General features: G+C 43.6%; 1 long non-coding RNA gene across 1 annotated transcript; it reads right to left on the bottom strand.

Moving 5' to 3' along the window:
* Nucleotides 1-431: 431 nt before the first annotated feature.
* Nucleotides 432-3,115, bottom strand: LOC134947786 (uncharacterized). The gene is made up of 3 exons (XR_010182774.1): nt 2,918-3,115; nt 2,587-2,608; nt 432-1,049 (listed from the first exon to the last, which is right to left on the bottom strand). It is a non-coding gene; the product is annotated as an uncharacterized LOC134947786 (long non-coding RNA).
* Nucleotides 3,116-15,441: the final 12,326 nt, after the last annotated feature.

The raw sequence follows: 15,441 nt of genomic DNA, 5'->3' as shown, positions 1-15,441 counted from the left end.
GGGTCGTTAGGCTGCCTAACAAAGTGAAGCATGTGATTTGTAAGTGTAAATATTAAGAATACACAGGCACAAGTGTAAAAGAACAACAACATACTAAACTCCACTCAGGTCTAACTGTTTCCCAGAAAACCTAACACATATAAACCCTGTTGTCCTGCCAACCCTGTTGACCTAATGAGTGTCGACCTAGAGTGGACACACAAAACATGGCACACATAAACACTGGACATATAATGACACTCAAATAAATGTAAATGCAACATGTACACCATGAAGAAAAACACAATTAATTTTCCTTGGTACAAGAATTCCAACAGTACAACACTGCATGTTTTGTCATTGTAAGTGTAAGTAGGTAATCATTTTTAACAAAATGTTAAAACACTTACTTTCCTCGGCAACATTAAGACTCCCTGAACTGTCTTCAGGGGCTTCCTCTGCCCATTCACTGGGTGGGGATGGCGGCTGGATGGGGGAAGGCGGCTGGATGGGGGAAGGAGGAGGGATTGGGGAAGGAGGCTGGATGGGGGAAGGAGGCTGGATGGGGGAAGGAGGCTTGATGGGGGAAGGAGGCTGGATGGGGGAAGGAGGTTGGATTGGGGATGTAATTTCAGAGGGTGGGTCTGATTGAGAGGGCGAGGGGGGCGGTGAAAATGTTAGGCCAATAGAGGGTGAGGGGGGCTGAGAAGGTGAGTTGGAAGTAGAAGGAGAAGGGGTATGGGAAGGAGGAGAAGGGGTCACAGAAAGAGAAGGAGAGGTTGGCTGAGAAGGGGAGTGGAAAGTGGAGTGGGCCTGGGAAGCTGAGGGGGCCTGGGAAGCTGAGGGGGCCTGGGAAGCTGAGGGTGACTGGGAAGCTGAGGTGGATTGTGAAGCTGAGGGTGATTGGGAAGCTGAGGGGGATTGGGAAGCTGAGGGGGAGTGAGAAGGGGAGGGGGAGTGAGAAGGGGAGGGGGAGTGAGAAGGGGAGGGGGACTGGGAAGTGGAGGGGGAGTGAGAAGGGGAAGGGTGCTGAGCTGGTGCATCATGTGGTGCTTGCCGTTGTGGTCGTCCTAGAATGATTGTTAAAATATAATTCAATTTGCATGTTAAATTACATACTAATCAATTGTAATTTTCACTGTTCGGTTCCATGTAAAAGAAAGTTTTTTTTAGAATTTTAAATAAAAAATTATTCAAACCTCTTCATGTTGCCCACTGCAAACAAAATTATGAAATAAAAAAATTTTGTCGGTCATTCCTGTATCTATTCCATTGAGACATATTGATTTGTCTAGCCAACATCGGCCCTCATTCCGAGTTGTTCGCTCGGTATTTTTCATCGCATCGCAGTGAAAATCCGCTTAGTACGCATGCGCAATGTTCGCACTGCGACTGCGCCAAGTAACTTTACTATGAAGAAAGTAATTTTACTCACGGCTTTTTCTTCGCTCCGGCGATCGTAATGTGATTGACAGGAAATGGGTGTTACTGGGCGGAAACACGGCGTTTCAGGGGCGTGTGGCTGAAAACGCTACCGTTTCCGGAAAAAACGCAGGAGTGGCCGGGGAAACGGTGGGAGTGCCTGGGCGAACGCTGGGTGTGTTTGTGACGTCAACCAGGAACGACAAGCACTGAAATGATCGCACAGGCAGAGTAAGTCTGGAGCTACTCTGAAACTGCTAAGTAGTTAGTAATCGCAATATTGCGAATACATCGGTCGCAATTTTAAGAAGCTAAGATTCACTCCCAGTAGGCGGCGGCTTAGCGTGTGTAACTCTGCTAAATTCGCCTTGCGACCGATCAACTCGGAATGAGGGCCCTCACCAGATCACTATTCAAGCTACCTTATTATATAGACAGCACTGATCAAGTTTTTTGGTACAGTTTCCTGCCTGGTTACTAATTATGTAAAACATGCACTTGTTTAGGGACACTTTGCTACAGTCAGTAATGTTTGCCCTAACCACAAACACTGTCCTATTTTTTCAAAATGTTCACTCAGTGTTGCAATTAGCCTACCACTTAGTGAAAATTTGCACTATTTATGCTAATAATCTTATGTAATGTTACTTACTGCGTGCATGCATAGTGCGGATTTGCTGGCGGATCTCCGCCAACAGCTCTGGAGTCCTCCTTCGGAGATCACTCCATCTCCGCTCTAACTGGATGATGGTCCGCCTGCTGCGGACGCGAGACCGCAGCAGGCGACGGACCTCCACGTAGGCCTCACGCTTAACACGATTGGGGATGAATCGCCCAACGCGGCATACGCGGCGGTCCATCACCGCAACCAGGACGCAGAGCTCCCGCCTGGTGAAAGGTGCCGCACGCATCATGGCAATGGCGTTTTCCTTATTTGGGCATATATTTATAATGTCTGTTAGCATGTGATTGGTCCACAATCTATGCTGTCATATGTCATTTATAATAACTTTATTGATCTTTGCAATGCTGTGAAGAGCAGAGTGTTATTTCGCACGAGCGGAACTACGCATTCGCATAAGCAAATTTTAAGCAAAACACAACCAAAAAATTTAAAACAAAAAAACACAGACACAGACACACACACAGTTTTAGATCAATTTATAAACATATCTGAGTATTCACCTCAGTTTGTGTGGTCTTTCAGCTGGACATTCACAAAGTGGGCAACATTCAGTTTCATTTGTTTGTGTTTTTGTTTAAATAATCATGATGTTAGAATAGTAAAAAAATAAGGACACTATTTAGCAACATCACAGTATTGTTTTACACAAAATTAAATTGTCAGCTTAACGTGTTATTGTTTTTTGAAGATTAAAAAAAAAACAGATTCAAACACACAAAAAGCATTACACAATGACCTTACAATAGCAAACACAATTTCTACATTTAAATAAAAAATGATGCATACTGTGCTTTTATTTTGGTAACAATAGAGTAAAAAAAAACACTATACCTGAAAAATTCAGCAACAATGCTTGCCCTGACTTGGCTCCCCCTCCTTGTAACACTCCCCCCACCGAAGTGTCGGACAACCCCTGGCTCCTCATCAGGCAATTCCTCTGTCTGAGGAAGCTCTACGCTACTCCTTACCGCGATATTGTGGAGTATAGCGCACAGGACCACTATTTTACTTGCCATCTCCGGCGAATACATGATGTCGCCACCAGTGCGGTGGAGCACACGAAACCGCCCTTTAAGGACCCCAATTGTGCGCTCCACCAGCTGCCTAGTGGCAGTAAGCGCGGAGTTAAATGCCGTCTGTGGTCCTGGCCTGGGATTACGGTAAGGAGTCATGAGCCAGGGGGTGCAAGGATATCCACGGTCTCCTGTTTGAGGAAAAAAAAAATTAGAAATAGTCAATTTGGAAAAATATACAAAATTTTAAACAAAATATGTGCAACAACTCACCCAATAACCACATGTCTGCTCGTTGACTTGATCTTAATCTGTGCCATATCCCTGATTGTCTAATGACATACGCATCATGGGAACTTCCAGTAAACTTTGCGTTCAGGGAAAGGATCTGGAGGGATGGCCCACAAACAACCATTACATTCAGAGAATGAAACAGTTTCCTGTTTCTATAAATTTCTTCATTATGTTTTGGTGGCTGAATAGCTACATGTGTGCCATCCACAACCCCAATAACATGTGGGAAGCGACTACCACCTTCCGCAAATTGCCGCTTCACCACATCTAGGGCACCAACATCCAAAGGCATAGCAATAAATTGCTTCACACGCTTGAGGAAAGCCTGGCAGACACGCCGCAGGACCTTACTGAACTGGCCCTGCGACATGCCAACCAGGTCTCCAACCACATGCTGGTAAGACCCTGTTGCCAAAAAATGTAACACAGCAAGGAATTGTGTCAATGGTGGTATTGCTGTAGGATACCGAATTTCAGACTCCAGATCACTCTCTATTATGGAGAGAGTGTCTAGGATTAGATGTGGTGGCAGCCTGTATCTACGTACAACCACATCATCTGGCATCCCAAAAAGTAGGACACGGGGTCGGAAAATTGGTGGCCTAGCACGCCTCCGTTGCCTTGGTTGATGAGGAGCCGGTTGTGGTTGTGGGGCTGGCGGTTGGGGTGGGAGTGCTGGCGTGGGTTGGGGAGGTAGGGCTTCTGCTGCGATAAATATAGACATCACACACTTTTATAAAAAAAAAAAAAAAATTGAATAAGACAAAAACAAAGTCCAAAAAATATGCTAACAAAAAATTATTACAAAAAGGGTGTGTCAACTTACTGCAGGAGCGTAAGACATTTTTTCTGGGTTCAATTCAGGACCAAAAAGAATATTATAAAAAAAAAAAAAAAAAACATTATTTTTATAATGAAAGCTACATATGTTAAATTGTAATTGTTAAAAATACTATTATTTAAAAAAACAGAACATCAAACACATCACAAACAACTACTACAAAATTAAGAATAATTGGTTAAAAACATTTAAATTAAAAAAAAAAAAAGTTAGCCCTTTAGTAGCTAGCCCAGCCAAGAACAACACTACTTTGCTGATCAATCCCGGTAAAAAACATAACATTTATTATCAAGATGGAAAACAAACATAATCAAAACACTTTGAACAAACACAAACAGGCACCAACACAGGCCCAGGGAACTTACCTGATCCAAAATAAAGAAAGGAACTCTTTGTGTTATATAGCACACAAAATAAACAAAATCAACTAGGGTTACGTCACCCAAAACAAATCTCCTACAAGAGAGCAAATATGACAGTCAAAAACAACATACAGACCAATAAACAAAACAGGCACCAACACAGGCCCAGGGAACTTACCTGATCCAAAATAAAGAAAGGAACTCTTTGTGTTATATAGCACACAAAATAAACAAAATCGACTAGGGTTACGTCACCCAAAACAAATCTCCTACAAGAGAGCAAATATGACAGTCAAAAACAACATACAGACCAATAAACAAAACAGGCACCAACACAGGCCCAGGGAACTTACCTGATCCAAAATAAAGAAAGGAACTCTTTGTGTTATATAGCACACAAAATAAACAAAATCGACTAGGGTTACGTCACCCAAAACAAATCTCCTACAAGAGAGCAAATATGACAGTCAAAAACAACATACAGACCAATAAACAAAACAGGCACCAACACAGGCCCAGGGAACTTACCTGATCCAAAATAAAGAAAGGAACTCTTTGTGTTATATAGCACACAAAATAAACAAAATCGACTAGGGTTACGTCACCCAAAACAAATCTCCTACAAGAGAACAAAAATGTCAGTAAAAGCAATGAAGCACAGGTTTATTTGCAAAAATGGACTAGCTAAATATATATGTGTAAAAAAGAATAACAAACAATCAACATAAAATAAACACTTTGAAATCAAAAAATGAACAACAAGACGAATTCCAGAATACTCACAAACGAAAAATCGCAGACAAAATGCTACACTGACTATATTCTAAACGCAAACGAAAGGACAAATGTATGCTTGACAATTACTCACTCTGAAAATTCCTATAGCACCTTCACGCACAAGCCAACAAACTCAAGTGAAAGAAACTCCAAACTACCTACACTCACAGCGTGCAAAGTAGGCCCTTAAATAAGCAGTGCAATCATTAATCAGATTAACAGTGTACACCTGTGTGAATTAACGCTACGCACGTTGGTATATAAGCACACACCTCGGCGTACACACGTCATCACAAACATGGCTTCTCGTGAGCAAATCGCAGCAGAGATGGACCGCATTGCAGAGCAGGAGATGGCATTGCGGAAAAGACGCCTAGATTGCCAAAGGCGCATGTTGGAATCCGCCTCTGCGGATGTTGAAGAGGCAGGACCTAGTACTCTGCAAATGTCTGCTTCTGAACCACAACAATTGACTGGGGATACCCTGCCACACACACAAAGTGACCAAACTGAGGGAGAATTGGCTTTAGCCACACAAACACAACAGACAGAAGCTGCTAGTGAGGAGGAAGATGGTGATGACCAACAAGAAGAAACCTCACAGGCTACCTCCAGACGGAAGAAAAGACAGCCTGCATTCACTAAGAGGGAGTTGCGTGTCTTGGTCACGCAGGCCATGTCCAAAATCCATAGAGGGCCAAAAAACATGGGGGCTGCTTCAAAAGATCGAATCTGGAGAGACATCACAAAATCTGTGAATGAAGTTGGCTCTGTCGTCAGAACATCACAGGAAGTGAGACGACGGTAAGTGCATATTGACAGTCCTTTTTCTGTGCTAAGTTGACTAAAAAATGTAGTTACATGTGATGTTATGTCTAGCAAACACAAGCAGAACACGTGTCCTATATATTAGCTTAGACAAATAATAAGACTCTACTTTGTCCCTCTTTCACAATACATATGTAGGTGAGCCGACTTCAAATCCCGCCTGAAGGCAAAGAGGGCTGCGGAGTGGAATGCCTCAAGGGCTACAGGTGGAGGAGCACCTGTCGCTGTGGAGTATACTGACTTGGAGGAGATGGCGATGCCCTGTGTCAGTTATGAGGAGGGCCAAGGGGTGTCTCATATGGACACGGACCTGCCTGAGATCCTGACGGGACATGACTTGGAAGGTAAGTTTACACATTTAGTTGTCTGTAATTTTGACAGTATTTATAATAATAAACTAATTTTGTATCCTACTTTTTTCCCACACATTCTTCTATTTGCTTGCCACAAAACACAGCACAGGGGGGTGATCCGTTTGAGTCACAGGACGGTTATGTGGTTGAGGCTGAGGTGGAGGGACCTAGTGAGTCTGGCAGTGTGGGCCAACAAATCCCACCTCTGCAGGTTCCTACTGGCCCCCCCACCCAACCCTCTGCTATCCCGGAGATCCTGCTTGAAATCGCTAGGTATGGTGAGAGCCTAAATCGGTTTCAAGACGGGGTCATCCGGGAGGTAAGCCAGATAGCTGTCCGGCTCACTGAGCACCGAACCTGTGTTGAGCAAGGTGTTGCTCAACTCTGCCAAGGTCTGGCAGAGATCAGGCAGGGCCAAGAACAACTTGCCTCCTCATTCCAAACCCTTGCAAATAACATCTTGCAAGGGCTCCAGGCCATCGCTGTCTCCCTTGCCCACAGTGGCAGAGAGCCACCCACATCGGCTCCCTCCCCTGCCCCTGCCCAGGAAGAACAGCCCACTGGGCAGGCCCAACGAAGGTCGCTCCGCAGACCTTCCAAAGAAGAACAGCCTCAGGCGGGGAGAAAAAGAAGAAAATGATGTCTCTCCAGATGGGCAGCACCCATGTTTTTGATGTTGCCTCTATGTATTTTTGGAGTTGGCTTGTGTGACCAGAATGGATAACTCCCTCTTAGTGAAATGTATTCTTTCTGTTTGGATGTATTGTAGCCTGTGAGTTTATGTGTATAAACACCATAGCCATCTTCCTCTTACTAGTGTGCTATGTATTGTTGTGTTTGTGTGGTGGATCCTAATTCTTTCTCATTTGGTTTAAAATTTGTGTGTGGCAGGGTGTGTCATGTTTTATTTATGCTTTAAAAATATACTTTTGTCAGAAGCAGAATTTTGTACTGAGTTCTGCTATCTAATGATTGTCAGTGCCATCTGCTTGCTGCTTGGTCCATCTCTGCCTGTGCGACTCACGTGGAGCCATGTTTAAATGTTGTGAAATATTATTATAGTAATAAAAAATATATTTAAAAAATTTGAGCAGTTTCTTCAAGGTAATGCAGTTCCAGAAAGATTAGGTCAGCATATAGACACTTGTAGACCAATCTGCTAATTCTCCTTAAAAATTGAAAATAAAAACAAAAAAAAGGTATGCTTTGCACCACACTTTAATGTCCATATTAAGTAAACAGACACGACGCTTTTTATAAATATCTATGGTCAACAGGACATCATTTCAAACATTGTCAGATATTATAATCAAATATTATTGTGACTTTTAAGACTAAATTAAAGTGTATGCTGCATTATGTGGGTGTTGGTTTATTTGTAAAAAATGTTGCAGATTTCAAACACTTTCACAAATATTTTCACTTGCTTGTATTTGGGAGTCTTACACACATTAAAACAAGTTTTAAAAATGCTTACACAACAAATTCAACAAAAATCACACCCTTATTTGGCAGTGTGTGAGATTTATATGTGAGTAGAATAAACATGTAATGTGTGTTCAGACAATTGCTGGTTGGTAACTTTCATCTGCTCATTAATTAACAAGTAATTGGACATCAGATGAATGTGATATCCAATTAACTGCTAATTACTGCATACACACTTGTACCAGTACTTCGCAAATGTAGAGTAACTGCAGACCTACTCGGCTGCTGCGTGAATGTTGCTACGGTTTCCTATGTTAGTTTTAACAGCGACAATGTTTATTTGCGAAAAACACGCCCATTGCGAGTTGCATACTCCCACACTGTACGCTCACTTTCACGCCCATGTCGGAGCATTGCGAAGTGTCGCCTCCGCCACGCCCACGCCACTCCTCGTTTTCGTTTGCCAGTTACGGCTTTTTTTTTCCTGAGTAATTTTGCCCAGTTGTCGTACGTATGTACTCGCGCATGCGTAATCACGCATTTGCGCATGCGCAGATACTTACATTTCGTACATTTGTGTTGCGAAGACTCTTAGCGATCAACTCGGAATGAGGGCCCTAGTTTTAACTTATGATCCGATGCTTCGTCCTACGATGCAGCAGTGGATCACACATACATGAAGGAGGCATCTTCTTATAACAGACGCCTCCTGCTGCATTAACGTGCACATAGTAAATGTGGATGCCCTGTCTCAAAATGTTACACAAACAGGCTTTCTAAAAAAAACTAGTGATGAGCGAGGTTCGGTTTTACTCGGTTTTACTCGGTTCTCAAAACGGCATCTTATTGGCTATCCAAAACACGTGACATCCGTGAGCCAATAATATGCCGTTTTGAGAACCGAGTAAAACCGAGTAAAACCGAGTAAAACCGAATCCGCTCATCACTAAAAAAAACACCCATTCCTAAAATACACTTACTGCATTTAAAAAAATATACCATGCTCCCAGTTCAGGGGAGAAATAAACTCACACAATAAGTCATTTCTTCCCATAGCATATGGGGGAAGGTGGATAAAGCCGCAGTTGCCAACTAAGACATTGATCCTGATCAATTGTTGCTGTTATGTGTCTTGTCCTTATACAATTCCTCATTGTTTTTCTTATGTTGCAGACAAATACTTACTGATTATTTCTACAATGGTAAAAACTCTTGCCTTTATTCAGAAATTGATTGCTGTTCTTTGTGCACCTGATGCTGTAGCAACTGCAGGCTGCTTGGATCTGCTTCTCAATTGTTAGCTTTGAAGATCCCGCTGTTACAAGTGATTTCCATTTATAAAATGTTACTGGAGAATAGCATTTTTATTTGCTGAAGTGAGGCACATATGCATTCAACATATGAGCAAATCACTTACAGACATGGCAAAACGTCTGGTGAAATTGACCTATTTTCCCTTAAATAGTGTGACAGAAGATTCATCATCCTAAATCGTCGTCTTGTGTTGAAGTCTAATGTCTGTATGTCCCCAACATTCTATCTCTATCAGGTCCTGATAATAGAGACTTGGGACTGAGACAGCAGATGACTGATTTGTGAATGCCATGCACCACAGTTATTGTTTATATTCCACTCAGGTGTAATACATAAAAGTCACAAAACTTAAGTATTATAATTTAAGAAAATAAACATCATGTGCACTTTTATATTATAGAATATGTTTACTGCTGTTGTTATTGTTCTATTATAAAAAAAAAAAAGGAAATCACATGGAAGAATCATAGGGGCCTGAGTTGCACGCAAAGTGGCAACATAAACATGATTTACTAGCTACACTAATGCAAGCTTCTGTATGGCTAATGCGGAGGTGAGGGTGTTTGCACATCTGCAAGTGGAAAGCCGTGCGGCCGATTGATTTTATGCCAGCGGCCGCATTGGTCACCATTAGTATCTGCCCTGGTACTGTCAGAATCAGGCTTCCATTTCCTGGACACAGAATTCAGACATCACACAGAGCTTTTGATAGACACCCAATTGGGTGTGCTTGCCTTATCACCACTCAGTTGCCACCCCCAACATGCCCAATTTCACAGAAAGACAGCTAGTTCCATCCGACTCAGAATAGGATAGTCACGTACAAAGATGTGTAAAATTGCATCTGCGCTATATGCAAAATCTCCCCATGCAGAGAGATCCATGACAATGACAATACAGCATCTTATATGGTGCACAAGCCACCTGACAAGCGACCAGATTATGTCAGATGTTGCTATACCTACAATGGAGAAACCTGAAAGATCTGGGTGCCAAATTCCTGATCTGATGGCGCACCATTAGTGTGGTCAAATGACATCCATTGGCGCTATCATGTTGAGACCAATTAGAAATAAAGCAGCCTAGGTGTCAGAATTGAAGTACATACAGTAGGTAATGGTATAGGTTTAGGGATTAAGAATCTGTAAAGAGCCCCAATACACACACAAGAGCTTGGGACTTTGCCAAACTATTATTAAAGGAAAACTTTACTGAAGTTATAATGCTATGGTGTTCATTATTCCTGCCCTACTGGATTGCTGTGAGAGTGACTCTTTAAAGTAATTTAAACACAGGAATAAATAAACCATTGCTTCCAAGGGTTGGGTCTGATATGTAAGCAGTAGGGATGCCGGCAGTCAGAATACCGACTGCTGCATCCCGATAGTGAGAATCCCGACAGGGGATAGGTAAGTACACTTACCTCTCCCCAAAGGCCCTCTAATCCTAACCCTCCCTTCCTGCAGCCTAAATGAAACTTCAATTTTCTATCCTCAACTTTAGCAACGTTTATGCAACTTTTTCTTTGCTCTGAACTTAACTCACCCATTGAAACAAATGTGCACCAATTTCAGTCATACATTCACAACTGGTAAAGCTCACTGCCGCTGGTGCTTAACCAATGAGAACTAGTAGTGAGGTCTAGCGTCTGTCATCTAAGCTTCCTGGTGTTTGGTAACTTAGGTTGTATTCCCATGGAGAGCTATAGTGGCGGTGGTGGTATCAACCATCATATATGTAACCCTCAGAGAAATCAGTGATTTCTCCAGCATTAGAGGTGTAATAAATAAACAGATCTTAAAATGACCTTTCTATAGTGAAAACTACTGGCATTAGAGTTTAACAAATAGGGGTGTATGCAATTCCGGGCGAATTGCGGCACTTTTTCGCCTGTTTTTAAATTCGACACAATTTGACCGTCGAATTCCGGCAGATGGGTGCCGGAATTCGACATATTCAATAAAAACGGATTCAACAGTTCCGCTGTCGAAAAACGGCCGAATTGACGGATTTTGATTCGATTTTTAAAAATGTGAAAAAAAAACGGTAAAAAACCCGAAAAAAAATTGCGTGGGGTCCCCCCTCCTAAGCATAACCAGCCTCGGGCTCTTTGAGCCGGTCCTGGTTGCCAAAATACGGGGTAAAAAATGACAGGGGATCCCCCGTATTTTAACAACCAGCACCGGGCTCTGCGCCTGGTCCTGGTGCAAAAAATACGGGGGACAAAGAGAGTAGGGGTCCCCCGTATTTTTTGTACCAGCACCGGGCTCCACTAGCTGGACAGATAATGCCACAGCCGGGGGACACTTTTATACCGCTCCCTGCGGCCGTGGCATTAAATACCCAACTAGTCACCCCTGGCCGGGGTACCCTGGAGGAGCGGGGACCCCTTCAATCAAGGGGTCCCCCCCCAGCCACCCAAGGGCCAGGGGTGAAGCCTGATGCTGTCCCCCCCATCCAAGGGCTGCGGATGGGGGGCTGATAGCCATGTGTAAAAATGAAAGAATATTGTTTTTTGCAGAAGAACTAAAAGTCCCAGCAAGCCTCCGCCGCAAGCTGGTACTTGGAGAACCACAAGTACCAGCATTTGGGGGGGAAAGGGCCCGCTGGTACCTGTAGTTCTTCTGCAAAAAAAATACCCAAATAAAAACAGGACACGCACACCGTGAAAATACAACTTTATTTCACACATGCCGACACATACATACTTACCTATGTTGACACGCCGACTGCCACGTCTCCAATGTCGACTAATCCGGGGTACCTGAAAATAAACTTAATACTCACCTAAATCCAGTGTCCTGTGATATTTGTAATCCATGTACTTGGCAAAAAAAAAAAAAAAAAACGCATTTACCCGATCCACACGGACTGAAAGGGGTCCCATGTTTACACATGGGACCCCTTTCCCCGAATGCAGAGACCCCCCCGTGACTGCTGTCACAGAAGGTCCCTTCAGCCAATCAGGGAGCGCCACGTCGTGGCACTCTCCTGATTGGCTGTATGCGCGTCGGAGCTGTCAGACGCGCATCGCACAGCCCCCTCCATTATCTTCAATGGTGGGAACTTTGCGGTCAGCGGTGAGGTCACCCGAGGTCAGCGGCTGACCGCAGGTAACCCCACCGCTGACCGCAAAGTTCCCACCATTGAAACTAATGGAGGGAGCTGTGCGATGCGCTGTCTGCCAGCTCAGACGCACAAAGCCAATCAGGAGAGTGCCACGAAGTGGCGCTTCCTGATTGGCTGAAGGGACCCTCTGTGACAGTACTCACAGGAGGTCTCTGCATTTGGGGAAAGGGGTCCCATGTGTAAACATGGGACCCCTTTCAGTCCGTCTGGTTCGGGTATGCGTTTTTTTGTTTTGCCAAGTACGTGGATTACAATAAAAGAACCGGACACTGGATCAGGTGAGTATAATTTTATTTTCAGGTACCCCGGACGTCGACATTGGATACATGGCCAGAGTCGGTGTGTCAACATAGGTAAGTATGTGTGTCGGCATGTATGTAATAAAGTTATACTTTCACGGTGTCTGTGTCCTGTTTTTATTTGGGTATTTTTTTTGCAGTACAACTACAGGTACCAGCGGGCCCGTTTTACCCCCGCATGCTGGTACTTGTGGTTCTCCAAGTACCAGCTTGCGGGGGAGGCTTGCTGGGACTTGTAGTTCTGCTGCAAAAAACAACATTCTTTCATTTCACAAAAGTCTATCAGCCTCCCATCCGCAGCCCATGGATGGGGGGGACAGCCTCGGGCTTCACCCCTGGCCCTTGGGTGGCTGGAGGGGGGACCCCTTGATTGAAGGGGTCCCCACTCCTCCAGGGTACCCCGGCCAGGGGTGACTAGTTGGGGTTTTAATGGCACGGCCGCAGGGACCGATATCAAAGTGTCCCCCGGCTGTGGCATTATCTCCCCAGCTAGTGGAGCCCGGTACTGGTTCTAAAAATACGGGGGATCCCGTCATTTTCCCCCCCATATTTTTACAACCAGGACCGGCTCAAAGAGCCCGAGGCTGGTTATGCTTAGGAAGGGGGACCCCACGCATTTTTTTTTCTGATTTTTAACCCATTCCATTAAAAAAAAAATTTTTTTTTAAATATATAAAAAATACTTGTGCCTCCTAAATAGACAAACCAAGTACCTAATCCCTTCTAATATAAATAGATATGCTATTACCAATAAAAAAAACCACAAAAAAAACATGTTTTTACATTTTTTTATTAGATTCCGCCAGCAAAGTGAGGCGGATTGAAAATGACGAATTTACTGTCTAAAAGCACTGTTGTCGAATTTACAAACTTCAATTGAATATACTGTTGTCGAAATGCCGCATTTGTACCATTGCAGAAATGTCAAATTTGTCAAATGTCGAATTTCAAAAAGTCGAATTTTGAAAGTTCGTTTTTTTGGCAAAAAGTACTGAATTGCATTGTCGATTTTTTTTTTTTTTTTGGCGAAAATGTCCCGTTTTTCGACATTTTCAGGAATTTGACCGCAATTGCATATACCCAATAGTCTATTATACCCAGTAATTATGACTACTACTACTACTACAATTGACTAACCATTAGAGAGTGCAAGGGCTGAGCCCCTTCATAAATATATGCAGTAAATACTACTAGTGAATGCATTATAATGCACCAGATTAATAACAGCAATGCACTAATAACAGAAAATACACTATATCCCTGTGCAGTATAAGGTTGCATATATATATGTATAATTCAAGTGCACAGCCTGAAACCTGATCCCTAGAGGAGGAGGTGGGGCCCTCAGACAGTGGTGCCCACCAAGGGTTTCCCCTGTACCCTTGTGGGCCGGTCCAACCATGACCATAGGTACAAAATGTTAACAGACAAAATGTCAACATCATCTGAATGTTGACCACCAAAATGTTGACAGGTACATTATTTCCACACCAAATTTTAAGTCTAACCTTAGCTCTAAAATATCTATTGTCGACATTCTAACTAGGTCGACATCCCATGTGTTGAAATTTTGACTATGTGGTCATTTTGCACAAGACAACACATAACAACATTATGACAAAGGTGTTCCCCTTTTGATTAATGTCATTATTATTATTACATTTTAGTTATAGGGCGCCACAAGTGTTTCGCAGCGCATACAAAGGACAGTACAGGGAGACAAAACTTAACTTTACAGTAAATAAATAAATAACAAAAATAGAGTACAAGTAACAAAGAGCAGCACTATTCTCAAAACATAATACAGCTAAGATGTAAGTAGCGAGGGAGTAATCATTGTACTACTTGGGGCTGGCGGCTATAGATAAAGATGAGCCTTTACTAGCAGGAGAAAAAGCGGGTAAAGATGGTCGCTGAGTAGGCAAGAGCTGCGAGTGAAATGTGTCGAGAAGAGGGCTTTGACAACAAGAGGAAAGAGGGCCCTGCTCTGAAGAGCTAACATTCTAGTGGGAAGGGGCGACAAACAGATGACATGAGGTACAAGCAAGCGGGAGTTAGCCTGATGGCAGTATGTAAGCAAAGCAGAGATGTTCAAGGCATGAGGCAGGGGATGGAGGAGCAGCCTCAGGACTAGGTTATGCAGCGGAAGGGTACGCTTTGATGAATAGGTGTTAGGGTCTCCTGCTCTGTGCTGCCACGTCGTCATGGCAACCGGGAGACAAGTGCTAGCGGAGTAACCTGAGCGTAGCTGATACTCCAGTTCGGGTCTTTTGCTGTGCACGCCAGGGGATCCGGTGCTGGTTTTTGTGCTCACAGTCTGTGAGGTCTGAGTGGGGCGTGCCGTGGACAGCACCTGCTATATAAACCCTCTTCTCAGGTTAGGCAGATGCTGCTGAATCTTTGTTGGTTAGTCAGTTCCTGAAAGCTAGCTAGTACTGTGTAAACTTTGTATTTGTTTGTTGCTTACTGCAAATAGGCCTTGGGATTTGGTATTACACTCTGCCAATCCAGACCTAGCAGTAAGACTGGAGTCAGTCGTTTAACCTGCTGGGGTTCTTTTGCTACTCTGTGAACCTAGCAAGTTTGCGGCTGTATTCTCAGACTTGCCTGCCAAAATCCTTTCTCACTGTGCAAGGTGTTCAGGTGTCAGTTTAGTGGCAGTAAGCTGAACCAGTGCACTGCAAGTGAGGACTAGGATTGTGGAGACTCTCCTTGTG

Source organism: Pseudophryne corroboree, chromosome 8 (assembly GCF_028390025.1).
Source record: "Pseudophryne corroboree isolate aPseCor3 chromosome 8, aPseCor3.hap2, whole genome shotgun sequence".
In the NCBI taxonomy this organism is placed as follows: Eukaryota; Metazoa; Chordata; class Amphibia; order Anura; family Myobatrachidae; genus Pseudophryne; species Pseudophryne corroboree.
Note: the sequence above shows the minus strand (reverse complement) of the source record. Positions and strands in the feature narration are given on the sequence as shown.